Below are 25,901 nucleotides of genomic sequence, written 5' to 3'. Positions count from 1 at the left end.
TTTGGGCTGTCCACCCCTGGAGTCTGCTGCATTATGGTTGTGTGAGCTGTCAGGGTATAGCTGCGGCCTCTGGAGTGCTGTCGTCTGCAGTGGAAGTCACCCAGGAAATGTCTTATCATGCAAATACCCTGAGTTGCTAAGACAATGACTCTCTTTTCTGGAGATTAAGAGAAGATTAAAAAAACCCTGAATGGCTGAAGCCTCATTGTGGGGTGCCCTGGATTTACAACTGGTTCAGGTAATGAGAGTTCACTTCAAATCCTAATCAGTGTCTTCAAATAGCTGGTCGTGTCATTGGGCTAAATGGCGAATCCCACAGCTAACTTCACAAGGGGATCCTCAGCGAAGGAAGCTCTGGGACAATTCACAAACACCTCGGAAGCGTTATGACCTGTGAGTGGGTAGAAAGGGACAGAAATGATTGGAAATCCACTTGGAGCGGTGAATTAGGATGGGGTGAAGAAAGTTAACAGGAATTCCTGAAGGAGTTTTATTGGTGAGTGGTGACTTAATTGGTACCCATTCAGTTAGGGTGTGTCTTCACTGCAGAGTTAGCCCAGGTGCAAGCAGGCATGCTTCAAAGCCCTGCCCAAGTTACTGTGCCTCACTGGTGCTGCATGCTCCATGTGTGTTGTAGGATTTCGGGGGGACGGGACATGTCTCATGGTTCTTTGTGCTGCCGTAAGTTGAGCCATTCTTGGATTCTTTCCCAGTGAATAGGGAGAGAACTTGTCTGTCTTTCTGGGAACATAGGGAGGAATTGTGGGACTTTGGAGGACCATCTGCACCTTGAGTGACTTAGTTTGATTCCTTGCTGCAAAGTGGGTGAGTTACCAGCACTCATGAAAGCAGCAGCTGTACCTCCAGCCGGGCCAACTTGCTCAAGTGGATGAGAGGGTTTTGCGTGTGGACAGGAGCAGAGGAGGGTTAACGGCAATGCCAGAGTTACTTCTATGGTGAAGCCTTTGGCAGGTTTAAAGAAGCTCTTTTCTAAGAGCTGAGACTTCAGGCCTTGTCTACAATTGCTGGCTATTGCAGTAGCGCTGTACCCCTGTGTAAGGAGGGTGAAACACTATAGACTGATTTGAACCATGCAAACAAGGGTAAGTTCTACCAGTGCCCGCTGAGGCTTTGTCTGTCCGCTATAGCGGTTTGCACTTGTGTAGATGCAGTTGGGCAAAGTCTCATTGTAGACAGGGCTTTGATGTTGCAGGAGTAAGCTAGACTCCTACCTATGCACTTTTCTCTTCCCATTACAGCTGGTCTGAGTGTAAATTGCTAATGGGCCTGGTGCTTATCTGGATGCTTCATAATGCACCCACCAATGCCGTGGGCTCTCTTCATTTCTCAGCAAATTAGCCAGTAGTAGTAGCAGAGCTACCGTGTGTTACTGAGACTTCCCAAAATACACTGGTTTGCACTGACTGAATTATAATGTCTCATCATGTACTAGATCTCGTTGCTCTAATGACCTGCCAATGCTACAAATACAGCTGTCTCAAGCAATCTTGTTTCAACTTGTGGTGTATCTGGGACCTTGGGCATGTTTTCTAACTAAGCTAAAGCCCTAGATAATGAGGTATCAATACCTTGAGTTTATTCCACAATGCTCAGCAATGGAACACCTTGCTGATCCCCCATCTTCGGAGGACATCTGAGGACATCTCTCAGACAAAAAATCACAAGGCACCAGGCCCAGCTGAGGTTTTTAAAGCTGGTAGAACAATGCTCTAGCACAAACTTTGCCATCTCCTCGATGGAATCTGGACCTGTGAAGAAATTCCACCTGACTTTAAGAATGTTAACATTGTTACAATATTCAAAAAAGGGGGACAAATCTTTGTGCGGGAACTACAGAGGTATTGCTCTCCTCTCCATCGCAGGGAAGATTCTTGCCTGGATCCTACTATACCGCCTCCTCCCTCTTGCCGAGGAACTCCTCCCCGAATCATGGTATGGCTTCAGGCCATCCCAAGGCACAATCGACATGATCTTCGTGGCACGACAGATTTAGGAGAAGTGCAGAGAGCAACACCAGGAACTGTTCGTGGCATTCATTGACCTAAGCAAGGCCTTTGACTCTATCAACCATAATGCCCTATGGAAGGTGCTGTGTAGATTTGGCTGTCCACAGAAATTCATTTCCGTCATCAGACTACTCCATGATGGGATGACTGCCATGGTGTTGGCAAGCAATCTGAGGAAGGGACAGTCTTGGTTCTGTTTGTACAGCGCCTAGCATAACAGAATCCTGGTGTATGACTGGCTCTTAGGTGTTATTGCAATATAAGTAATTAATGTTAACAACAGATGGGGTCTCTTCAGAAAGAATCTTAGTGCATGAAAGGCTGTAATGGGCACAAAATGTTCTTAAATATCCTTCCTAGCAAAGCTATTATGTCGCTTCCAAATCTGGTTATAACTGGATGTTATAACTGGTTATAACAATAACTTTCCACCCCACACAGGACAGGAAGGGGTTAAGGTGGCCAGATAGGCCTTTTAACTCCACAAACTGCATATGAAGGGGGAGCCAGGGAGCAGGGAAGTGATTGGAAGTGGGCTCAGCTGAGCAGGAAAAGGCAGGGCCTATAAAGCCAGGTATCTGGCAACAGAAGTAGGCTGCAGGGAAGTAGGGCTACGTCCTCACTACGGGGGCGGGGGAATCGATTTAAGATACGCAAATTCAGCTACGCGAATAGCGTAGCTGAATTCGACGTATCGGAGCTGACTTACCCCACTGTGAGGACGGCGGCAAATCGACCTCCGCAGCTCCCCCATCGACGGCACTTACTCCTACCTGCCCTGGTGGAGTACAAGCGCCGATTCGGGGATCGAATGTCGCGTTCCGACAAGACGCAATAATTCGATCCCCGAGAGATCGATTTCTACCCGCCGATTCAGGCGGGTAGTGTAGAGGTAGCCTCAGCTGCAATCACTCCCTGAGAAGAGGGAGTTGATTGGTGAGCCCTGAGACGGGGGAAGCCAGGAAAGTAGAAGGCTCAGGGAAAAGCAGCAAGGTAGGACAGTGCAGGCCTTGGCTACTTACCGGAGGCCCTCTGAGCTGAAACCCAGAGTAGAGGATGGGACTGTATTCCCCTACCAGCCACGGGGGACATGGTACAGGCCAGGCAGAGAACAGCAGACTCCCTGGGAGTCCCGGAAAGACTTTGTTACTCCTACCCTAGCCAGAGGGCTGGGTCACGAAGAGGAGACTGCAGTTTCTAGAGCGAGAAAGGTCCACAGGGAGAAAGGATGACGGGAGGGACACCAGTAGAGGAGGATGCAATGCCTGGTCAGAGCTAATCCCCAGAGCGACCAGGAGGAGGCACCGTCAGCAGTGAGTGAACCTGATGACATTGGGTTTTAAGTAGAGCTAGTCAAGATTTTTTCCTTGGTGTGTTTCAGAGAAAACAGGAATATTTCTTAAAAAATTTCCTTTGAAACTTTTTAGGTTTTCATAGAAAAAACAAATATTTTGGTTTTAAGCTGAAAATGCAAATTTTGGAGGAAAACCTCACCCCAAAAAGCCCATTTGTCAAAATTTTCATGGGGAATCATTTCCTGACATGATCTAGTTGTAAGACATTTGAGCATAATGCAAATGGGCTTGTATAGTACAGGGGACACAGAAGCCTTTGTCCATGACCAGGGTAGAGTTGCCAACTCTGACTGAAGCTATTCCGGGAGATATTCCCCCCTCCCCCCCAACATGACATAATGTCATTTTCTTAAAATATCCTATTAAAATCTCCTGGATTGCTTTTAATAGTCACCAGGAGTTTGATGCCGATTCCAGGAGACTCCAGGCCAATCCTGGAGGGTTGGCAACCCTAGACCAGGGTTCCTAGGTGCTGCCATAATACAACTAACAAACTGTCTGAAAAAGGCTTCAAACCTGGTTCGAAGTACTAGTGTGGACATGGGTTGAAGGTGTAGGTAAGAGATGACAAGGGCCCAATTCTGCCCTCAGGAGTGCAAATCCCACTGACTGTAGATGTGTCTGCAGGCAGAGTTGAGCTCTGGGACTTCCAATCGTGATGAGTAGAGATTGGGTAAACTGACCATTTTAACGAATTGAAACAGAAGTGCAGACAGCTACGTAGCAGTTCAGAGGCAGATGTGCCAGTCCTCTTGGTTAGCAGTTGCGTCGCAGTGTTGAGACCCTGGTTGATCTACTGAAACTGGAGATCCCAGTGAGCACAGAGCAACATTCATGGCAAAATCACTGAAGCCTGCTTCCAAAACCACAGCTGTCAGCTGCTGGAGATCAACTAAATCAATCCCCACCAACTTGTGGATCACTGTCTGATGTGGATGAAAAATTTCAGATTACCTCTAGGCTGTTGGCTCAAAGCCAATGCAGTAATGGAAAGCTGCTCTATCTGATGTCTTCCAGACACACATTTTCAACGAACAAGAGCACTGTTTGCCTTCTTGCAGGCATAGTTTGGGCCTACAAAACTTGCTCCCGTATTTTGCCCCCACAGCAGTGAGCTGTGTGTAGATAGGCATACTTGCACCGCCAGTTGCCTAAGTGGTACCCATACTCGGGTAGCTAGAGGCGCAAAACATGTAGATTTCCTTCCATTCTTCAATGACATGCAAGCCGTGTTGAATCATGCAAAATGGAAGCTGCCTTTAAAAAAGAAAATTGACCTTGATTGTCTTGTACTGAAATCAGGTGGTGGCCTCACTTCAGTTCCTGGTGGACAATTGTGAAGGCCACAAAAATACTTTTGTGACTGGAAGTTATTTTAGAATTACCTTCTCACACCCTAGCTCTGTGAGGCATCTTAGTTGGTAAGAATGGTCTTGTGGTTGGCCTGGTACTTGGGACATCTGGGTGCAATTCCTGGCTGTGCTACAAACTTCCTGTGTGAAGTCTCTTACACCGTGTGTCCCATTTTCTGCTTGTATGTTATACCTCCTCTCTCTACCTCTTTCATGTCTGTCTAGTAAGAGACAGTCCCTTTCCCAATGAGTTTACAATCTACGTACAGCTCCTAGCACAATAGGGCCCTGTAATACAAATTAGTAACAGAAAAGTCTGCACTGCGACAATTTAGGCTGGGGTTTTGTGGAGACAAGAGAACTGTGCTTTCCATTACTTTCAATCTGTACCTATCATGATCTCAATAGAAAAATCCATGTGTAGATTGATAAAACATAATTGCATGAAGCACAAGAACGATCACAACAACAAATCTCATGATTTCACCAGAATTTTACTTAATGGGTCAAAATGGGATCACCACATCATTTCATGGTAAATCCCATGTGACAATCATAGTTTTCTGTAAATCTATAAGACCAGCCTTCAGCTGGACACTGGAGTCACTTATGTAGCTTACAACAAGCCCAGGTGGTGCAAAATAGTCTAGAGAAGACTATATGTTACTTAAAAGTCACTGTCTCCAATATGTTGACTTTAGCACCTTTCTGTCTGCCACAGTTTGCTGCTGCAAGCAAGGCAGGATGAGTACGAAAGCGCTGAGTGATCCCAGCAGAGTGACCTGCACTGACCCCTTTTTGGTTTATGGCGGAGGTGATAGCGTTTTGTCAGTGTCTTGGAAGAGCAATCCATTAGCAGGAATGCAGGAGAGCTTGAACTCTGCTGTCAGGATGAGAGGCTTTCATTCCTGAAATACTTAACCCTTCTGACCTCCACTCCCTCCTCCCTAGGCCATTTCAGTTCCACAGATTGAGAGGCAAAAAGCAGGGCATAAAGGGCTGTGTGTGTGTGTGTGTGTGTGTGTGTGAAATAGCCACTCATATTAACCTAGTCAGTGATGGAAGGTAACCTGCTGCCACTGTGCCATTTTTATGCTAGAAAAATAAGTACTGTAGGTACTTATATATATATAAACATAGTGATTCAGATAAGTTCTCCACACCACTGGTTCTCAACTGGGAGTCCACGGCCCCTGGGGGTCTGCGAGCAGGTTTCAGGGGGTCCACCAAGGACTGGGCTTCAGCCCCAGGCGGTGTGGCTTGGGCTCAGGGAGGGAATGCCACCTCCACCCCCTGACTCACCTCAGCAGGCCACCCAGCCTGTTTGGGTTGGGGTAAGGGTGGGGTGCGCATCCAAAAATTGCAGGGTCACTGCAGAAGAGAGGTCTCCCCCTACCATCAGAAGGTGCTGTCTCATAGCCATTGTCTCCTTGGCTGGCTGCTGCCTGCTCCTGGTACATCAGCACTTCAGGGAGCAGGGCCAAATGGAAGACAGAAATCTGGAGGGAAGCAGATGACCCTGCGTGCCCCCCACCCCCATGCATTGCCTCTGGTTGGGAGTCCACAGGTTGGTCTATTTAAGTTTAGGGGTCCTGTTTTACATGCCGGGTATTAGAAGCATATTTACAGACATTTTTCAAAGGAAGTCTCAAACTGGAGACTCCCAAACCTTGCACGCAAGTCCTCTAGTCTAGTCAAAATTGGAACTTTCTTGTCACTCTAATTCAAAGCTGATCACTGCAGAGCTAGTGACCCAACTTGCATATTCCAAATGCGGAATATGAGTGTGATGGGTTGGACCCCCGTTCTGGGATGCGACCTGATGTACTGGGATTTCACTGAGCCCCTCCTGCTCCACCAGCCTGGGTTCCCTCTCCCTGCTTTGCTGAATTAGGCTCTCCGGCCTTTTGCAGCACACACACAGGTAGGCCACACCCCGCTGTGGACACAGACTGAAGTCAGCTCTGTGTGAGAGGGCTCCCTCAGCACTCACGTGCACACCCCTTTTGGGAGATAAACCCAAACAAATGCTGTCTTGCGCCGCATAGAGAAATCTGCACAGCGCAAGCTCATAAAAATCCACCCTCTTCCTCAATGTGAAGAGACATGTGCACACTTCTTCCCTCCCCCCAGTTAGAAATTGCATAAACTGGGTTTTATTATAAACAAGAAATAAGTTTATTAACTAGCAAAGGTGGATTTGAAGTGAATATAAGAGATAACAGACAGAACAAAGCAGCTTACTAAGCAAATGAAACCAAACACACAATCTAAGCTAGTTTCACTAAAGAAATTGGTTACAAACAGTATTTCTCACCCTAGGTATTGTTGCAGGCAGATTACCGAAAGTCTTGAAAGGCAGCTGCACTGGTCTCCCTCTTGAGACCTCAGTTATTATTACTCACGAGCTAGACGCCCTCCCAGCTTGGGTTCAAACCTCTGCTTCCAGGTGTTTTTTTCAGTGTCTCTTTGGGTGGGAGGCAGAGGAGAACCCCTGTGATGTCACTCCCCTGCCTTATATAGCTCTTGTGTAAGACAGGAACCCTTTGTCTTCTAGTGGAAAACCACTGACATTCCAAAGGGGGAGGAGAGGTGTCCCATACCAGGTGATTCGGACCCATGTCTCTGCAGGGCTGTGGCAGCCATTGCTCGTAAGCGGTCTCCAGCGTCCACAGGAAGACTAAGCTCTTGCACAGTCCATTGTCTCTGCTAATGGCCCATTAGCCCTGTCTGGCTTTTCCATTGTTGTACCTGAAGCTCTGGTTGGGGGTGACACCCAAAGTAACACAGATACTTTGAAATACAGAAACATAGTTAATATTCCTAACTTCCGATGCAGAAATGATACAGGCATACAAATTGGCTAATCACATTCGGTAAATCATAACCTTTCCAATGGTATCTCACATGAGCCATCTTGCATAAAGTATATCTCAGTTATGTCAGATTCATATCGTAAGTATATTTTCATAAAGAATATGGAGTGAAACGTCACAGTAAGTACACATGTTGCGCTCCCAGATGCGAGCTTTGCACATGCAAAATATGTTGGCAAATCTCAGAAGAACTGGTAGTTTTTATTTAGGATAAGTACCCCAACGTTTTACATGCTTATGGATACTTTGAACTATGTAACCACTGTGAACTTGTAAAAATAGTCTGGAAATCTTGTGAGCAGTCACTTAGCATTATTGTTCATCCTTTGTATTGCTGTAATGCCCTAGGGACTCAGTTGGGATTGGGGCCCTGTGGTCATCTTTGCCAACATGTTTATGTTCATGGTCTATCAGCATTTCTCCTCTGTAGTCAAGGCATGTAAAAATAAATAGGGGGAAGCACAAATTATTTGTAGAGGCTGTTAAAAAAAAGTCAAGTTTCAATGACATTTCTTCTCATTGAAATGCCAGCTGAAAAATCATCCCATTTTGGTGAAAATGTCATTCTTCACTGTTTAATCAGATACACAGCTGTTTCATTTCCTTGATATTTTGATGAAATTCAAAATAAAGTTGTTTTTGGTGAAACTGTCACTTAGGGAAAGATTTTAACGGTACTCAGGTATTTAACTCATGGGAGGTAGGCACCAAAACACTTTAAAAATCTGTTCCTTAGAGTTTTGACCAGTTCTTCTAGTTATCCAAACTAGACGAGCCAGATCCAGTTACTTGTCACTATGAATTTTAGGCAGTGGTTTGGGTTCGTTCTTATTTGATTCACACAAGTTCAGCCATACATAGTCCTGATAAGTACTTGGCACAAATGCATAATTCCACGTGCATTCTGGGTAACTGCATGACACATTCATTTACTTTCAGTTTATAAAGCTAAATGTATATGCATAAATAAGAAACAAACAGATCTTTAATATTAACAAAATTAACTCTCTTCCCAAAATAACTGCATATCCCCCCGGCATTAATCTTTTATACACACACCACTGCTCCCACCCATCAGCTCTTTGGACTATGATCTAGTCTGACCTCACGCATAGCGAAAGCTGTGGGATTTCATCCAGTAACTCTCGTATCTCGCTCACAAGCTACGGCTGAGCTAGATCGTATAGCTTTTTGAAAGGCCTCTAGTCATGATTTAAAGACTCCCAAGTGATGAAGAATTCACCACATCCCTTAGTAAGCTGCTGTAACGTTGAATTACAGTCACTGGTTGCAAAATTCTAACTGGAAACAAATGCAAATTATTTCTACTTGAATTCCCAGCCATCAAATCTTTCTAATTTGCCAGCTAAATTAAAGATCCCTCTGTGGTATGATATCTTCTCTCTGGGCAGGTACTTCTAGACTAATAAAATCACCTCTTAACCTTACATATTCCAGTTTTGTTTGCTGCTATTTAAAAAAAGTCTCCACCCCTCGAAAAGTGAAAAGGATATAGGACGGGGAATAAGCTATACTGGTATCAGGCACCTTTGTACCTGTATAATTGTGGTCACACTAGGAGATGTACCAGTATAACTATCCATAAACAAACTAAAAAAAACCCTCTCACAGCTAACTAACAGAGGGTATGTCTACCCAGCCTGGCGCTGAAGGTGTAATCTCCAGCTCCAGTAGACCTCCCCTGTAGCTGGTCTGCTAAAAATAGCAGCGTAGCCATGGAGACTCGGGAGGTGGGATGGGCTAGCCGCTCTTGTACTGGAGTCTTGGATGGGATCATAGTCAGGGCAGCTAGTTCTGCCACTCGTAGGACAGGCCCAAAGAGTCTTGGGTTTTCTTTCTTTTCTCCCCTTCCTTTTTGCCCCTGGAAAAGAAGAGAGGGGGGTGGGGCAGAGGAGAAATGACAAACAGAGAAGGGAAAAGTCTAAACTCTTTGTTTTCTGGTTTCATTGAAAGAGCGGATTTGGGAGAACAACTTTTTGGTGACTATTTTCAATTTTGCAAAAAACCATTGGCTGGTGGAAAGAAAAAAATCATTTGCAAAATATCCCCTGGCACCAGTTCCATCCCATATAGAGGCCCCCAAGTATTTATATTTAACTGCACCCCAAATTTGCCAAGTTGTCACCCCAAAGGCTTGTCTACATGGAGAAAATCACTACCCTAGCTATAGCAGAATGATTACACTGGCATAGCTACTTTAGGATAACACCCTGTGTGGAATAAAAGTGTCTTTAGTGGTATAATTATTCCACTATAGCTGTGCTGGTCAGTTCCCCCATGTAGACAAGTTTAACTCATGGATCGCTTTGGGTAAACATCATTTGAGCCCAGCCTCTCTTTTCTTGGGAAGGGGTGAAGAAAAGCAGCGCTCTGGTGTGTTAAGGAGCTGTGCATGTGTTTGTCACTCCTGTGCACAGCTTTTAACATACACCCCGAAATGGCAACCATTCTACTCCTTGGGACTTCCGAAATCTGGCACGGTGCACACAGCCTGCCCCAACCCAGCCAACATGAGGTTCCCCAGTGCTCATTCCAAAATCCAACACTGACCTGGGAGTGTGCATATACTAGGGTTACCATACGTCCGGATTTTCCCGGACATGTCCGGCTTTTGGGGGCTCAAATCCCCGTCCGGGGGGAAATCCCCCAAAGCCGGGCATGTCCGGGAAAATCGGGAGGCTCGGCGGGGGCCTCTTTGTCCGGGGTCGGGGGCATGGTGCCGGGCCGGGAGCGCGGGGCCGGTCCGGGCCCGCGGGGCCGGCAGCCGGGGCCGGGGTCGGTGCGCCGGGCCCGCGGGGCCGGCAGCCGGGGCCGGGGTCGGTGCGCCGGGCCCGGGTCGGGGCCGGCAGCCGGGGCCGGGGTCGGTGCGCCGGGCCCGGGTCGGGGCCGGTGCGCCGGGCCCGGGTCGGGGCCGGCAGCCAGGGCCGGGGTCGGTGCGCCGGGCCCGGGTCGGGGCCGGCAGCCGGGGCCGGGGTCGGTGCGCCGGGCCCGGGTCGGGGCCGGCAGCCGGGGCCGGGGTCGGTGCGCCGGGCCCGGGTCGGGGGGCCGGGAGCCGGGCCGGGGTCGGGAGCCGGGCCCGGGCCGGGGGGCCGGGAGCCGGGCCGGGGGGCCGGGAGCCGGGTCGGGGGGCCGGGAGCCGGGCCGGGGTCGGGGGGCCGGGAGCCGGGGTCGGTGCGCCGGGCCCGCGGGGCCGGGAGCCGGGGTCGGGGTCGGTGCGCCGGGCCCGCGGGGCCGGGAGCTGGGGTCGGGGTCGGTGCGCCGGGGTCGGTGCGCCGGGCCCGCGGGGCCGGGAGCCGGGGTCGGGGTCGGTGCGCCGGGCCCGCGGGGCCGGGAGCCGGGGTCGGGGTCGGTGCGCCGGGCCCGCGGAGCCGGGGTCGGGGTCGGTGCGCCGGGCCAGCGGGGCCGGGAGCCGGGGTCGGTGCGCCGGGCCCGGGTCGGGGCCGGCAGCCAGGGCCGGGGTCGGTGCGCCGGGCCCGGGTCGGGGCCGGCAGCCGGGGCCGGGGTCGGTGCGCCGGGCCCGGGTCGGGGCCGGCAGCCGGGGCCGGGGTCGGTGCGCCGGGCCCGGGTCGGGGCCGGCAGCCGGGCCGGGGTCGGGAGCCGGGCCCGGGTCGGGGGGCCGGGAGCCGGGTCGGGGGGCCGGGAGCCGGGCCGGGGTCGGGGGGCCGGGAGCCGGGCCGGGGGGCCGGGAGCCGGGTTGGGGGGCCGGGAGCCGGGCCGGGGGGCCGGGAGCCGGGCCGGGGTCGGGGTCGGTGCGCCGGGCCCGCGGGGCCGGGAGCCGGGGTCGGGGTCGGTGCGCCGGGCCCGCGGGGCCGGGAGCCGGGGTCGGGGTCGGTGCGCCGGGCCCGCGGGGCCGGGAGCCGGGGTCGGGGTCGGTGCGCCGGGCCCGCGGAGCCGGGGTCGGGGTCGGTGCGCCGGGCCAGCGGGGCCGGGAGCCGGGGTCGGTGCGCCGGGCCAGCGGGGCCGGGAGCCGGGGCCGGGGTCGGTGCGCCGGGCCAGCGGGGCCGGGGGCCGGGGTCGGTGCGCCGGGCCCGCGGGGCCGGGGGCCGGGGTCGGGGTCGGTGCGCCGGGCCCGCGGGGCCGGGGCTGGGAGCCGGGGGGTCACTAGCATATACGAGTGACTTTCTTTAGTACAACAATAGGTTTATTACGGGGGAGGGGGGAAAATATTGGCTTTCAAATAATCTGCTCTGCATTGGAAGGAGAAGTATAATGGCAGGACTTCAGCATTTTCCCCTAGAGTCCCCCTCCCGCCCACCTGCAATGAGGTATGTGTCGCTGGCAAGTGAAGGAGCCGGTTAAGCCCATTGACATATTTATGAGGGCCTGTTTACTAGAATCCTGATGGGCAAGCACTTGCTAATGGCTCTGTAAAACAAGATCTCCCCAATTAAACTAGCCCAGCTTTGGCCAGGAAGCTATGAAAGGAATTCTAGTTTCCACCACAGCACAGAGAGATGATGATCTATTCTTCCTTTCTATCCCACAGTGTCTCCTCGACACGCAGGCAGCCCATACTTTATTCAGTGCAAACACTGTAGCATAAATCTCTTCTTCAATCGGGGTTGTTAACCCAATCAAATATTCATTTGCAGCAAGCTTCAGCACACAAAAGAGCTGACAGAAAGTAATTCCACCCCAGTGTGTTCCATTCAACAGGATTATTCCTTGTAGTAATCACCAGGCTGCTCCCAAATTGCGTTTCCCATGGAGTTTTCTATGCAGACTCATGCACACCTATAGCTGCTATTGCTTTACCGTGGGAATTTGTAAAGTGGGGAACACAGGAGGCTGGATCCTGAGCTGGTGTACAACAGTAGAGCTCCAGCGAAGCCAGTGGAGTTGTGCAGATTACACCATCTGAGGATCTGGTCGAGGAAATGTATCCTTTTATTAGATTTATGCTACAGTTACTCATTAAGAAGGAGACCGATTTAAGCTACTTCACGTCATTCAGCCACACCATATAAGGAGCCATCTTCCTCGACGGAACCTCTGCGGCCTCTATTTTATATTCCTTTAGTACATAGATTCATAGATTCTAGGACTGGAAGGGACCTTGAGAGGTCATTGAGTCCAGTCCCCTGCCCTCATGGCAGGACCAAATACTGTCTAGACCGTCCCTGATAGACATTTATCTAACCTACTCTTAAATATCTCCAGAGATGGAGATTCCACAACCTCCCTAGGCAATTTATTCCAGTGTTTAACCACCATGACAGTTAGGAACTTTTTCCTAATGTCCAACCTAAACCTCCCTTGCTGCAGTTTAAGCCTGTTGCTTCTTGTTCTGTCCTTAGAGGCTAAGGTGAACAAGTTTTCTCCCTCCTCCTTATGACACCCTTTTAGATACCTGAAAACTGCTATCATGTCCCCTCTCAGTCTTCTCTTTTCCAAACTAAACAAACCCAATTCTTTCAGCCTTCCTTCATAGGTCATGTTCTCAAGACCTTTAATCATCCTTGTTGCTCTTCTCTGGACCCTCTCCAATTTCTCCACATCTTTCTTGAAATGCGGTGCCCAGAACTGGACACAGTACTCCAGTTGAGGCCTAACCAGCGCAGAGTAGAGCGGAAGAATGACTTCTCGTGTCTTGCTCACAACACACCTGTTAATACATCCCAGAATCATGTTTGCTTTTTTTGTAACAGCATCACATTGTTGATTCATATTTAGCTTGTGGTCCACTATAACCCCTAGATCCCAGAAAGGACCCAATTGAGGCTGGGACCCATTGTGTTAGCAACTCTTTTTCTCACTACTGTATGTGTTTGTACAGCGCCTGCCCTGAAGTCTAGGGGGATGGCTACATGAGAAACTCTACAGTGGCACAACTGTAAAGAAGACACTCGTCTGTTGCTGTGGTATATCCACCACTCCAAGAGGTGGTAGTTAGGTCAACAGAAGAATTCTTCCGTCGACCTAATGTTGTCTACACCAGGGCGTAGAGCAGGTTAACACGTCTCTTGGGGTATTCATTTTTCACAGCCCTGACCGGCGTAGCTAGGTCAGCCTAAGTTTTAGGTGTAGACCAGGCCTCAATAGACAAGACAGACACAGGGGTAGTGAAATTAAAGATTATGAATCACATTTTCTAATAGGAGACTTGCTACACAGACAGGAGTCAGGCCTTGTCCCCACACAAAGTTGTACCGCATTAACTAGACCCGGATAGCTAACACAGTACAAGAACCCACCCAGTATGAACTCAGTAATACTGGCATAAAGGTGTTTGTTTCTGCAGGAATTTATTCCTGTGTGGGACAGCGAATAAACTGTACGAGTATAAGGCACCTTGGTAATGGTAGAACTGTGTTTGGAGTAGGGGTTGTACTGCATAGCAGCAGAAAAGCATACCTCTAATCAAACTAGTTGCACCAGTAAAAAAAACCTGAGGGCATGGCTTCACTTGCAGATGTAGAGCGCTTTGAGTTAAACCAGCCTTCGTAGAGCGCAGTAGGGGAAGCGCTGCAGTCTGTGCACAATGCCAGCTGCAAGGGCAATGGCATGGCCACATTAGCAACTCTTGCAATGGCCACAGAGAGCAGTGCATTGCGGTAGCTATCCCAGCATGCAAGTGACTGCAGCGTGCTTTTCAAATGGGGGGGATGGGTGGAGTGTGACAGGGAGTGTGTTGTGTGTATGTGGGGGGAGAGAGAGTGGGTTTTTGGGGGGCTGAGAGCATGTCAGCATGCCGTCTTGTAAGTTCAGACAGCAACAGATCCCCCTCCCCCCCACCTCTCTCTCTCACACACAGCATTCCACAGTAATGGTTGCTTTGTCTCGGAGCAGATAAGCAGCTGGCTGTCAGAAACGGAGCTTTCAAAGGGCACATCGGCATGCCTGCAGTGATTCCAAAACAATGACAAGAGTGGCCACTTGAGTTAAGGGGATTTTGTTAGTCTCTAAGGTGCCACAAGTATCAGAGGGGTAGCCGTGTTAGTCTGAATCTGTAAAAAGCAACAGAGGGTCCTGTGGCACCTTTGAGACTAACTTTCTGTTAGTCTCAAAGGTGCCACAGGACCCTAAGGTGCCACAAGTACTCCTGTTCTTCTTTTTGCGGATACAGACTAACACGGCTGTTACTCTGAAAGGGGATTATGGGACGTTTCCGGAGGCTGATCAGAGTGCAGTAATGCAACACCTCGTTCACACTGACGCCCGGGTGTTTCAGCCAATGCGTACCAAGTGTTAATCTTGTCGCCGAGGTGGAGTACCAGGAGCCCTCTAGCCCTGGAGTCAGAGCGCTCTACGTGCCTTGCCAGTGTGGACGGGGCGTGAGCTACTGCACCCGGGACTGCTTTAATGCGCTCTAACTCGCAAATGTAGCCAGGCCCCCAGTACACTAGGCTTCAGGGACTTGCCTATGGCCCTACAGGAAGTCTGTGGCACAACTGAGAATTGGATCCAGACCTTCTGTTTCCTAATCTAATGCCTTATTCATGAAACCATCCTTCTAACCCTGATGACTAGCGACCCCCGTTATTTAAGGCTAGGGTGACCAGATGAGATGAAGAAAATATCGGGACACCCGGGGGGTAAAAAAAAAGAAAAAAAGCGGAGTGCTGCTGGCCAAGCAAAATATCTGGACAAATTGCGTCTCGACCAGAGATCGGTCGGGACGCGGGACAAACAGCTAAAAATCGGGACGGTCCCGATTTTATCAGGACGTCTGGTCACCCTATTTAAGGCACGCCATAGTAAGCCCCTCTCTTCAATCATTCTTATAAGTTATCTCTGTCATTGTCCTTGGCAGCTGAAAGTTGGGCTTGGGTGGTTGGTTTTTAACTCTTTGAATGTGTGAACAAGTCCTGCTGGGGTTATTTTTCTAGTTCAGTCGGAGAGAAGAAGTATACGTTTCCCCGCTGTACAATAAAGCAGCCTCCCTTTTATGTGCCAGCAGCTGACTCAAAATCTGCTCACCCAGCAATAGGTCAAAGCGGACATCCTTGCAGCTTCCAGGACACCGGGCATGCTGGCAGTGCTAGGAGAATGCCTAGGCTGGATGGAAACATGCAGTATGTTTGAATGTTATTTAACAGGGCAGAAGTGTGAATTTTTAAACCAATTGTTCGTATCCTGCAAAAATACCTCCTGTGGAGGCAGAGTATGTAATGAACATCAGTACCAGTAGGAGTACTGTGACCCACAGAAGGATTACTGGGCTAGGAGAACTCCTATCTGCCCCCCACTCCCTGACACCATCCCTTCTAGCCCCCTGGAGAGAGGTGGGGTCAGTTACCCTCCAAACCTGAATCTCCAAGGGAAAAATAAATCACCTCGCCCAGTATATTCTTCTGTACAACTCCACCCGCCCTGAGCTGTCCCTCTTCCTACAGCTTCCTACAGCTTCTCTTCAGACCTCAGCTTCTGGGGCTGCAGAAATCTGATGTCTGTAGTTAGAAGGACTGCTCTGCCCTGGGACCAGATGACTGCTCTCCTATCTTGCAGAGTCGGGGGATCCTCTGGGGTGAAAGATGCCACGTAATGAAAGTGATAAAAAGTTTACATTCTATACGGGGAAGATACTCAACACTGGAATGTCCTTCCCTCCTCTTCCCCTGATAATAGGAACTCAAAGATTGCAGAGAGGCAATACTGAGATCCATGGAATGTAATTAATGTTAACCAGGGGACAATCAACTGAAAGGCAGGAAATACAAAATTAACAAATACTTGCTCACAGTTGGCCTGTGGAATTCATTGCCACCAGATGTCATTGAGGCTAAGGACTCAATTCAGACCCAGATTCAAAAAGAGAATGGACACTTATTTGGTTAACAAGAACACCCAGAGTTGATTCTGCTTGTTCCTTACTGCTTTAAGAGTTTTGGACCGGATATCAACCCTCTGCTTCCGAGCAGGAGCCAATTTCTAACTCATATTGGTTAGGAATAAACTTCCTTGTATCTTCCTTTGAAGCAGATGGGACAGGCCTCTGTCAGAGACATGATACTAGACTTGATGGACCATTGATCTGATCCAGTCTGGAGATTCCATTATTCCTCTATATATCTGTGCTATCAGGAAGTAAAGGGAACATAGTTCATTTTGGGTTGGCCCAGGGAGTGCATGGTGTGGGACCTGGGCAGAGTTGCTAATTCTCATGATTTTATCAAGGTTCTCGCAAGAGCTGATGCTTTTCTTAAAGTTCCAGCTCCTGGAGTCATGTGATTAGAGGAGCCTCTCAACCAACATTTAAAAAAAAAATAATAATAACAGTTTCTAGCCCTCAAGCATGTGGAAGAAAGCTTGGAAGTGTGACCTGATTGCAACCCTAATGGCTCAGAAGCTAGGAGATCATCAAAAAGAACCCAAAGTTGATTGGCTTAAAACTCATGAGATTTTTGAAAAATGCTCTCATGCTTTGGGGGCCCTGACTCAGAACTTTTGAACGCTTGGGGCTGGCAGCACTGCAAACTAGTGCCATCGCATTCCTGTGCTGTCTAGAGGAGTCGGTGTTTCTTGGCTCGGCCCCTAAATGGCGGCGTGATTCCACATGGATGATGCGTAGGCTCCTGTGTCAGGAAGCAAGTCCTGGTGAGGGGGTACTACTTTCTGGCAGAGGAGAGAAGAAAACAGAAGCACTGTGTAAAGCAACACCAGGAGGAGAAGGGGAGTTGCCTTTCTGAGGCCTGCTGCTTTTTGAGCTCATGCCAATGTGATTATCTGGGGCTCTGGGCCTGGCTGTGCCAGCCCATCAAGAAGATGACCGTTATTCATAGGCACCAATTTTCTCCGGCACCGGTGGGTGCCCACACCCCCCCGCCCCTTTCCCTGCCCCTGGCCCTCCCCAACTCCACCCCATCCCTGCCTCTGGCCCCACTCCCATTCCAACCCCATCCCTAAAGTCCCCGCCCTAACTCCTCCCCCTCCCTGCCCCTATTGGATCCCTTCCCCAAATCCCCGCCTCGGCCCCGTCTCTTCCCCCAGTGCGCCGCGTCCCCTTTCCCATCCTGCCACGCGAATCAGCTGTTTCGCGGCGCAAAAACTGGGAGGGAGGGGGAGAAGCAGGACGCTGCGGTGTGCTCACAGAGGAGGCGGAAGCGAGCTGGAGCAGAGGAGCGGGGCGGGGCCACGGGGAGCTGCCGGTGAGTGCTCAGCACCCATTAATTTTTTTCCGTGGGTGCTCCAGCCCCGGAGCATTACATAACAATAGAGCTGATTACATAACAATAGAGCTGATTTCTTTTCAAGATCATTCCTACTCTTCTTTTTTATTGTGCAGCTTCATGTTGCCCTTCTCTAAACCATCAGGGCTCTCAGAGCACCTTTGCCAACATGCATTAGTCTCACCATGCCCTAAGGAAGGTATTATGCCCATGGAGAAATTTGGAACAAAGCATCTTGCCTAAGGTCAGACAGAGTCTGTGGCAGAGCTGGGATTAGAAACCAGACATTTGACACCCATGCATGAGCATTAGCTGCTAGCTAGACCATGCTTCCTCTTCAGCATGGTGACTAATGAATTACCAAGGACTGCATTACATTTCTAGCTCCAAGTCACAATCCTCCATGTGCCATCAAAACACGGGAGGGAGCAATACCTCTTGACTTTTCAGGAACTGGTAATGGGCTTCAGAGCCTTTTGTGTCTTCCCATTGTGACTGCAGATCAGGGCGGGAATTCTATAACATTGTTCTCACAGCTGCTTGGGGACCCATGTGATAGAAGCTCCTGTTTCCTTTATCCTGCTATTTTATTGCTAGTTGTTTGATTCCACCACCACAGAAATCATCATCACAGGCGATGTTTATTGGCAGGCTTAGTAACAGGACCCCAAGGATTTAATCCTCAGCTTTGGCTGCTCAGCGCAGGACCCAGGGGTGGAGTACAAGGAAAAATGGCTGTATGTCACCTTTATGTTGCCCTGTTTCCTGGGGCTGCTGGAGGCTGGTTTGGCTCCCAGGGTGAGTTAAATCAGCTTCAGGATGCTGAGTTCCTGAGCTTGCAGGCAGCTTCTGTGCCTCTGTTGCTGCTTACGGCTCTTTCACACAGAAATTAATAAGGGGAGGATGGAGGAGGGACTAGGTAATGAAATCCCACCAGGAGGCTCTGGTTAGGGGAGAAGATAAGTTTCTTATCACAGCTAGCAGCTAGAAGGGTGAAGCTTGAACTGTAAAGCCCAGTACTCAGGTAACAATCCCTGTCCTCCCTTGTTTTCTCAGCATCTGTGATGGAAAAGTCATGTTCCCTGTCTGCCACCAAAGTCTCTGCATGATAGATTTCCCTTCCTAGACCGCTCTTAGGGGAATTCTCTGTAAGCCATGCCTGCTCTGTGTGGCACTGTAGACATCCCAGGGAGGGGCTGGTCCCTCACAGGGGCGGCTGGGAGCCAGGCCGCCTCACTACACGAGGCGGGGAGCAGCTCAGTCTTGCGTGCCCAGGCCTAAGTCGGGTGGGCAGCCAACCGTAGTACAGGGCTCAGGCCCTCAGGCAGGGACTGAGCAAACAAACAGTAAGTTCAGGGGCTCAGGCCCTCAGGCAGGGACTGAGCAAACAAACAGTAAGTTCAGGGGCTCAGGCCCTCGGGCAGGGAGGAGGAGAGACTGCCACCTGGCGTGGGGTGGCAGGGGGGAACACAGGCCCACCCACTCCACTGTGTTCCAGCCCGCGCCCTATCCGCAGCAGTCTGTCTGCCGCGCAGTCAGTGGGGATCCTGACCGCAACATACCGACATAGGTTCGGGGTCGACTATGCCCGGGCCACTTCCCATCTCCTCCTCCATGGGTACCTGTACGTCCTGAGCTTCGTCTGCCGTGTCCCAGATCATGGGCTCCTCAGGGCAGCGAGCGCTGGGTAGGTCGGGCGGCTCCTCCGGACCCTCGGTGAGGGGAAGTTCAGTCCGCTCCTCAGGATACCGGGCTCGGGGCAGGCTCAGCCAGTCCTCCTCAGGATACCGGGCGCGGGATACCTTTGGCCAGGGCACTGCTGGGGAAAGACCTAGGCTGAAGCTCTTCAGCGAAGGAGAAAGGCAGAGTCGCTTTCGGGATAATATTGCTCTAGTAGAATTCCTTGGTGAGTGTAAGAACAGAGTGAATGTGATTCTTTACCATTGTCACACCCATTAATTTTTTTCCGTGGGTGCTCCAGCCCCGGAGCACCCACGGAGTCGGCACCGATGCCATGAGGTTACATAACAATAGAGCTGATTTCTTTTCAAGATCATTCCTACTCTTCTTTTTTATTGTGCAGCTTCATGTTGCCCTTCTCTAAACCATCAGGGCTCTCAGAGCACCTTTGCCAACATGCATTAGTCTCACCATGCCCTAAGGAAGGTATTATGCCCATGGAGAAATTTGGAACAAAGCATCTTGCCTAAGGTCAGACAGAGTCTGTGGCAGAGCTGGGATTAGAAACCAGACATTTGACACTCATGCGTGAGCATTAGCTGCTAGCTAGACCATGCTTCCTCTTCAGCATGGTGACTAATGAATTACCAAGGACTGCATTACATTTCTAGCTCCAAGTCACAATCCTCCATGTGCCGTCAAAACACGGAAGGGAGCAATACCTCTTGACTTTTCAGGAACTGGTAATGGGCTTCAGAGCCTTTTGTGTCTTCCCATTGTGACTGCAGATCAGGGCGGGAATTCTATAACATTGTTCTCACAGCTGCTTGGGGACCCATGTGATAGAAGCTCCTGTTTCCTTTATCCTGCTATTTTATTGCTAGTTGTTTGATTCCACCACCACAGAAATCATCATCACAGGCGATGTTTATTGGCAGGCTTAGTAACAGGACCCCAAGGGTTTAATCCTCAGCTTTGGCTGCTCAGCGCAGGACCCAGGGGTGGAGTACAAGGAAAAATGGCTGTATGTCACCTTTATGTTGCCCTGTTTCCTGGGGCTGCTGGAGGCTGGTTTGGCTCCCAGGGTGAGTTAAATCAGCTTCAGGATGCTGAGTTCCTGAGCTTGCAGGCAGCTTCTGTGCCTCTGTTGCTGCTTACAGCTCTTTCACACAGAAATTAATAAGGAGAGGATGGAGGAGGGACTAGGTAATGAAATCCCACCAGGAGGCTCTGGTTAGGGGAGAAGATAAGTTTCTTATCACAGCTAGCAGCTAGAAGGGTGAAGCTTGAACTGTAAAGCCCAGTACTCAGGTAACAATCCCTGTCCTCCCTTGTTTTCTCAGCATCTGTGATGGAAAAGTCATGCTCCCTGTCTGCCACCAAAGTCTCTGCATGATAGATTTCCCTTCCTAGACCGCTCTTAGGGGAATTCTCTGTAAGCCATGCCTGCTCTGTGTGGCACTGTAGACATCCCAGGGAGGGGCTGGTCCCTCACAGGGGCGGCTGGGAGCCAGGCCGCCTCACTACACGAGGCGGGGAGCAGCTCAGTCTTGCGTGCCCAGGCCTAGGTCGGGTGGGCAGCCAACCGTAGTACAGGGCTCAGGCCCTCAGGCAGGGACTGAGCAAACAAACAGTAAGTTCAGGGGCTCAGGCCCTCAGGCAGGGGCTGAGCAAACAAACAGTAAGTTCAGGGGCTCAGGCCCTCGGGCAGGGAGGAGGAGAGACTGCCACCTGGCGTGGGGTGGCAGGGGGGAACACAGGCCCACCCACTCCACTGTGTTCCAGCCCGCACCCTATCCGCAGCAGTCTGTCTGCCGCGCAGTCAGTGGGGATCCTGACCGCAACATACCGACATAGGTTCGGGGTCGACTATCCCCAGGCCACTTCCCATCTCCTCCTCCATGGGTACCTGTACGTCCTGAGCTTCGTCTGCCGTGTCCCAGATCATGGGCTCCTCAGGGCAGCGAGCGCTGGGTAGGTCGGGCGGCTCCTCCGGACCCTCGGTGAGGGGAAGTTCAGTCCGCTCCTCAGGATACCGGGCTCGGGGCAGGCTCAGCCAGTCCTCCTCAGGATACCGGGCGCGGGATACCTTTGGCCAGGGCACTGCTGGGGAAAGACCTAGGCTGAAGCTCTTCAGCGAAGGAGAAAGGCAGAGTCGCTTTCGGGATAATATTGCTCTAGTAGAATTCCTTGGTGAGTGTAAGAACAGAGTGAATGTGATTCTTTACCATTGTCACACCACGGTAGGTTGTCATGGAGATGCCAGAGAATGTGCTTACATCATGCACAAACAGAGTTAGTGATAGGAAAGGAGTGGAGGAGAGGGTGCTAGTGATTCATCCTCCTCATCATCATGGCAATGCCACCCAGAGCCATCGCTAGCTAGCTTAAGATGGTCTGGCTGGATATTTGGTTTATGTCCATCATTGGCAATCAGATCACGCCACCGAAGCTTTTGGTGACCATGTGCTCACCGGCTATGTTGTGGCGTTCCTTGGTAAACATGCGTTGGAATTTGTTGCTCTTCCATCCTGAGCCAGCCCCTGAAACTGAACCAATGAATGCTGATTCCTACAGCCTTCTTGAAAAGCCAGTTTTCTAAGCGAGCACCCCTCTTTCTCTCCTCTCCCCATCCAGGCTTTCACTCAGCTAAGCTGTGCTTGTCTCGGTTGAGTTCTTCCTTGCTAGGCTGATGCTGACAAAAGGTCCTAGATGACATGGTGTATTTAATGTGTTGTCAGCCAGGATGCTTGGTGACATCGTCTGCGCAGATGAAGAGCGCTCCCTCCCTTTCTCGCTCCCAGCAATCCATGTATAATGGTGACTTAATTGGCAGAAGACAGCAGTAACAAGTTCCTCCTCCAGGTGCTACAAGCTTTCTTTTGTTACAGTCACGGATGTGTCCCTATTAGTTCTTGCTAGCAGCAGGAGGCACTTTTCCTAGCAGGAGAGAAGCTGCTGTGAGCAAAAGGTCTCTGGAAAATATCTGTTAGCAGAGTGAGTTCAACAGGGAAAGGCAGAGGGTGCACTCTGAGAAGGGGAAGGGGGTGACTATCTCTAACCTACTGATTGGCTTCCCTGACACTACTATAAAGTCACTTTCTTGAACACTGAACAAGGAACTCCTTTTGGAACAGCAGTATTATCCCTAGTACAGAGTGTTGCCTGTCTGCAAATGTTACTTCAGCATGATAGATCCATCTCTAAAATCCCTAGAAAATGCTGTTTTGATGTAGATGTAATATAAGGGCCAAAACCCAGTTACTGTCTGACATTCAACAGCATTAAAAGGTCTGAGGTTTGATGCACAGAGATCCCAGCCTGCCTAATACCATGGCAAAAACACTATTAGACATACTTGTTAACCTTTTATTAAAGATACTAAAGCAAAGGAAGAACAGTTAAAGCATTTGAAATGTAAAGTATTAAGTAAGGCTTGTTAACGATAGCCCAGGTTCCCATTCCCTTTAGCTGGAGAGAGTCCAAAAATGTCCACAAAAACAAACAAAAAAAGTTCATGTAAAACAAAACGTTATATGTCCATTTCCAGCATTTTTAATTTTCTAAACATAACATTAAAAGAAATTTTGAAACCAAGTTGTTTTGAATCAAAACATTTTGTTTTTCAAAAATGTCAAAATGAAACTGATTTTTTTTCTTCCTTTTTCCAGCTGAAACAACTTTTGGTGACTTTGTATTGAGGGGCCTGGATCAGCGTTCACGTCGCACTCCACGTCGGTACCCAGGTTGGGCTGGGGAAACTAATGATCCAACCAGTGGACCAAATTTGGTGATGAATCCTGGCCATGTAGCATCTGAGGCACATTGTACATATGCTAAGAAGACGACTTTGTTGTGCTGAGTCCACCAATGTTTTGTCATCGGCTAATCTGAATTTGTCAGTCCTCCCCCAAAAGTCTAGGTTGAAAAGCTTTGCTCAACTTTAGTTGCAGCATTGAGCGAAATGAGTTAAGAAATAAATTGCTAGTCTCCAATACATTACTGTCCCAAATAAAAATAACCCAACTGAAATTTGCTATTGAAGTCTTCAAAATAGAAAACTTTCATCACCAGCATGAATTAGGGTTTCTTTCTCCTACTGAAGTTTACTTCCATGGTATCTTCTAGCAGTGAGTTTCACAGGCAAATTATGCATTGTATAAAGTATCTCCTCTTAATGGTTTTAGATTTAAATTTTAAGTTTAATTACGGTGGTTGCCTTCTTGCATTTGCATTATGAGAAAGTAAACAGGAGCAACTAACTGACCACTATTGTCTGTATCAGAGTAGTGCCTAGAGGCCCCACCCAATATTGTGGAGCCTAATTGTCCTTATATATATACACACACACCTTCTGAGGCATGGTCCCCATCTCAAAGAGCTTACAAATCAAAATAGACAAGATAGGCTTAGGGTGGGAAGGGCTACAGAGACCTACCCACAGTCATACTGCAAGTCAGCAGCAGAGCTGGAATAGAACCCAGGTGTCCTGATTCACAGTCCAGTGCCTTAGCTATTGGGCCATGTTGTTTCCCTGTCCCCTTTAATGTATACAGCTCTACCATGTTACTATTTGTGGTCTCATCTCTAAATGAAATGGTGCTCATATTTTTATTCTCTCCTCATAGGCAAGATTTTTCCAAACCTCCTCTTTTTTTTGTTGCCCTTCTCTGGTGCTTTTCTACCACTTCCAGGTCTCTTTAATAGGGAGCTACACAATTCAACATGGTACCATTGATTTATGCAATGCCATGAGAATGTTTTTTGTATTAGTCTGCCACCCCTTTTGACCTGAGCGACTAGCCAAAGTTCAGGATCCTGTGGATTGTTTCTGTTACAAAGAAGAATTGATGGTGGAATCAAGTATCTTTGGTGTATTCCTGTTTATTTAGAAAGAATGTCCACCCAGTCCGGTTTCCCTTATCGCAGCAGGACTCAAACAGTGGGAGATGGTTTCTTTGCTTTGGAGAGAGTTCCAAGCCTCTCTCCAGCCAGCACTCAGCCCAAAAAGTGATTGTTCGGGCTGTGTCTGAAAATTCCTTCTTGCCATTCTCTGTTCTCCTGTGTTTCCTCCTGCTCTCTCTCTCTCTCTCTCTCACACACACACACACACACACACACACACACACACCTCTCCACCAAACAATACCCAGCAAAAACCCTTTCTCCAAGTCGTTCTAGTTCCTGTACACACTTGCATGCACCGTCTGTTTCAGGCAGTGACATATACCTGGGTTTTGGTGCTCCGATACTACAACAATGAGTGTGGCTGTCCCCGATTGCTTTATATTTACCCCCAAAGGAGGGCGGCTGTCACCCCTACCTGTTTCAATGACATTTTGTCCTATTCGCAACAAGATTATCTCTTTCCTGATCCAGCCTAATGGGCTGTTTGTCCATTGCTGCTGCTATTCACTGGACAGAGGTTTTCATTGACCTCCTGCACTGAGTTCCGAGTCTCTTTCTGGAGCCGTGACAGTTCATTTAGAACTCAGCAATGTATCCGAGCAGTACAAATTGGTCCTTCCCATATTCATTATCGGGCTTTCTCTCTGATGAATTTCATCTGCCATAAGGGCCCACCGTGGCAATACTGCCAGTGGGCTTTGGAAAGTGCATCGTATCGGCCCCCAGAAACTCCTCCTGTTGCAATGGGGGGGATCCAGACACAGGGAAAATTCCACCAGGATCTTCCCATGGAGTTTCCCAAATCCAAGTGAATGGCAGCCACGTCATTTGTCCTGTAGTCCACAGAACAACAGGGAATTGCAGTCAAAACAGAACACTTACCCATAGGGTGACCCGACAGCAAATGTGAAAAATCGGGACAGGGGGTGGAGGGTAATAGGAGCCTATATAAAAAAAAGACCCAAAAATCGGGACTGTCCCCATAAAATCGGGACATCTGGTCACCCTACTTACCCAGTGTGTCCTTTCCCTTCCCTCTTCATTTCTTCTCTTTCCTGGCTCTGTCCTTTTGCCTTCTGTCTAATAAGAGTCTGGCTTAGCCAGAACACCGCTGTGAGCCTGTGACCAGAAAGGCAGGTAAAAGCAAAGCCCTAAACGGCCTGATGCTGGTCCAAGTTTGCCAGGCCCTGGCACTAAGCAGGCTGAGGGCTCTGGATATCAAACTCCGAACTTTGGTTAATATTGGACAGGCTCAGGGTCACGTTAACCCCTTTGACTCTTTGAGCCCTTCATTCCCTCTAAGGGGATGCGACAGTAGGGTGCTGCAGCGGCACCGTAGTGCTTGCGTGTCGGAAAGGGGTTTTCCATTGATGTAGGTAATGCACTCCCCTGAGCAGTGGTACCTAAGTCAACAGAACAGGCTTAGATCAGCTTACCTCACTTTTGTCACACCCCTGAGCGACGCAGATGTGTCAATGGAGCGACGTCGGCCTAAATCACTACAGCAGGGCTCTGCCCACTGGCACGGGTTAGCAAGGGGGATTCTTCATCACTAGGATCTTTACATCAAGGT

At 49.7% G+C, this 25,901-nt stretch overlaps 2 long non-coding RNA genes across 2 annotated transcripts in view; one reads left to right on the top strand and one right to left on the bottom strand.

Moving 5' to 3' along the window:
• On the top strand, positions 1 to 24,321 carry LOC135974407 (uncharacterized). Its single transcript, XR_010591659.1, has 3 exons — positions 1 to 238; positions 22,058 to 22,285; positions 23,092 to 24,321. It is a non-coding gene; the product is annotated as an uncharacterized LOC135974407 (long non-coding RNA).
• LOC135974408 (uncharacterized) overlaps positions 6,592 to 25,901 on the bottom strand; it is an 80,122-nt gene continuing 60,812 nt past the window's right edge. The window contains exons 2-3 of the long non-coding RNA XR_010591660.1: positions 19,363 to 22,360; positions 6,592 to 9,492 (exon numbers count right to left, since the gene is read on the bottom strand). This is a non-coding gene — a long non-coding RNA (uncharacterized LOC135974408). The remainder of the gene's footprint in view (positions 9,493 to 19,362; positions 22,361 to 25,901) is intronic.

Source organism: Chrysemys picta, chromosome 11, assembly GCF_011386835.1.
Source record: "Chrysemys picta bellii isolate R12L10 chromosome 11, ASM1138683v2, whole genome shotgun sequence".
Taxonomy (NCBI): domain Eukaryota; kingdom Metazoa; phylum Chordata; order Testudines; family Emydidae; genus Chrysemys; species Chrysemys picta.
Note: the sequence above shows the minus strand (reverse complement) of the source record. Positions and strands in the feature narration are given on the sequence as shown.